The sequence below is a fragment of the Chlamydotis macqueenii genome, chromosome 8 (assembly GCF_036417535.1).
Source record: "Chlamydotis macqueenii isolate bChlMac1 chromosome 8, bChlMac1.mat, whole genome shotgun sequence".
Lineage (NCBI taxonomy): Eukaryota > Metazoa > Chordata > Aves > Otidiformes > Otididae > Chlamydotis > Chlamydotis macqueenii.
In genome coordinates this window covers 29,236,307-29,239,239 of record NC_141563.1, presented here as the reverse complement: position 1 = coordinate 29,239,239, position 2,933 = coordinate 29,236,307, and positions in this window count along the sequence as shown.

Sequence of the window (2,933 nt, the reverse complement as noted above, 5' to 3'; positions counted from 1 at the left end):
TGCAGGTCATCTGGTCGCTCTCTGCTCATGCCGACTTAGAAACAAAAGTAAGGAAGGGGACGGAAGCATAGGTGATCAGGTGAATCAGAGTCCCCTCCACACCCCGAAGCCTTGACCTTCTCTAGAGCTCACCTATTTCTCATGCAAATATGCATATCGGGGAACAAAGCTCTCAGCTCTGGAAAACACTTTACACAAGCTTTCTTCACTCACAGCCAGGCTCTGCCAGATGAGAGTGACAGGTAGAAATGCACAATTTTGTCAAATACTTTTTGGAGACCAGATCTACAGCATCCATTTTATCTGTCTGTCTCTTCTATACATTCTTCCTATGCTCTTTTTCTTTTTTTTTTTTTTTTTTTTTTTAAGCAAAGATGCCATTCATATAAAAATCAAACAAATGACGGGTTGGAATCCAGATTGCTCATCTACCACACGCTCCCAATTTCATGTCTATTCGTGCCTTTGAGAAATCTAAATCTGCCACATGCTGTCCAGGGAAACCTGGCTGATTTCGCTCTTTATTGCTTCTTACATGCCTCAGTGTTTAAAGACGACCCGTCTTTTGAACAGCAGCTCACAATCTGATAATATTTCTCTTTGAAAAGTCAACATACTATCATTGTTTCAAATTCAATTATACAGCCGGCTTTCTCTCAGTGGTATGCAAGCACTATATTTAGGTTATATTAAATTATGTTTTAATAACATCCAATGGCTTTTTTTATCCACCTCAGCCTTTAAAAGTCTTAGTCCCTCCAAAGGAGGGGGGAAGAGTAGTTTATTAATGCATCACTTCGGAATTGTTTTTTAATTGGAAACATTTTGCGGAGAAAAGACCATTAATAAAATTCGATTCCAAATCAAACTTCTCTGTGTATGTTATTTTTACTCTACAGTCAAATGCTTTTATTAGATTTAAAACTTTCACTGTTCTTTTTTATCTCTAGCTCTATAATGTTCTACAATAAAAAAAAAAATAAAGAGCCTAGCGACTCCAAACTCTGGCAAAATAATATACTTTTTTGGATGTCTGTGTATGTTGCCAATTAGTTTTGCTGTAAATACAGACCTCCATCCATCATCAGTCTCTGGGTGGCTATAAGAGATCTAATTTGTTTCAGATGCCTTCTGCTTGCTGAGCTGTTCACCAACTCTGCTGACCTGCTGCGAAGACCAAAAGCTGCAGAAGGATGACTGACAAGGGAAACTAGAGAAAGACCTATCTACTTCGGGAAGGATCCTGCCTCCCAAACAGGGAAGGAAGCTTCCCCCCCCTCCTCCCTCCTTTTCTCTCTTCTCTTTTCAGAAGCCCGTGGTTTTGGAGAGGAGCTCGGAGGCGTAAGACCCGCATTAGGGAGGCTATGACAGGGTAATGGAAAACTCTCCTCCTCAATCCGTTCTCCCACCTCCCCTCTCCTCCTTTTACAAGCCATGCTTCAAACCTCCCGTTCCCTTGGAATTTTATGAATGCCTAGGCCCAGCCAAAATAAACTCGTAAAGAAAAAGTTTCAAAAAAAAGGTCACGGACCCATAGAGCAAGTGCGAACCGGTAAATACCAAACCTTGGGCCAAACAGAATCGCACAGGAGCCTTACGGGCATGCGCAACCCGCCCATGCGTAGCTTGTCAATGTAAAAAGTGTTTCATTCTTCAGCTTCTACACCCAGCTCCTGGCAGCTTTTTGTGGCCCCCCATGGGTATCCCACAGTCCCCAGGAAGGCACCTATGGAGGTAGGAGCACCTCCAAAATGGAACAACACGGGAAGACCTTTTCCTCCTGAGACGTTCATGCTGGGGAGGGCCAGATCAGAGCCATCAGCTTGAGCACTCATTGCAAACAGTCAGAAACATCCAGCTACGCTGTTTTTCCACAAGCAATTGGGATTCCCACTAACCACACAGTTTGTGTGTGTGAAACATCTATTTTTTTTTCTACAGAAATTATTTTATACAGGAAATAATTGTTATTTATTTAGAAAGGAAAAAAAACCAAACCTACAAACAGAAAAAAAAAGGTTGCCTGGGTAAAAATTGCAAATTCCCCTGCCAAGCAGTGAAACCGTCTTGACACCTGATGCCAGTGGCAGTTTATTTATCCCTCCTATTCTCACTCCCCTCCTGAGGCGCAGCAGTGCTGTGCAGGGCACAAGACTGGTGTGCAGATGGGTCCAGCGGTGCCGGAGCACAGTTCGTTGCAGAACCCCGGCTGCTCGCTTACTGCCACGGCAGGGATTCGGCTTCCCCTGTGCAGCAGTACCGGTGTGGGAGCTGCTTCTGAGCTGCCCCCACGAATCACACAGCCCAGGTCTCTCACTCCAGCCTTGCGGTTTGGGCACTCGCACTGGAGAAAGGAGACTGGGGTTCTAGTTCCCACCTCGTCCTGGAGAAGCTCAGACTCGTGGCCCCCAAAAGCACTGAGCAGAGACAAGTGGGAGCATCTCCAGCCCTTTCCACGTCATCATGTAGGTTTAAGATGCTAAAATTGCTTTGGGGAAAAATGTAGGAGTGGAAAGGCTCAAGAGCCAAACTGCACCAGGATGGTAGAAGAGGTTCCCACCATCTCACCTGAGTGTTTGTTCCCCTGCCCTGGCAGACGTGGGGGACCACAGAGAGCACAGTGTGCCCCTGATGGGGGACATTACCAGAGACCCCCCTCCAGTGGCAGCATAAGCAAAGCTGGGCATCCTGAGTGGACCACCTTGAGCCCTCAGCACAGAACCAGGACCGGCTAGGGCAGTCAGGAATACTCATTGTCCTAACCCATGCCAGCACCACAGCCATCCATCCAGGTTATGGAGATACTTGTGAAAACGTGACACTGCTTTTCAAAATGAGCATGATTGTTCCAGGGCTCAGAGAGGGGAGGGAAGCGAGGGGAAGACCCTCCCTTTCTAATTGCAGTGCATGCTTAGTTTTCGTCATGTTGGGGC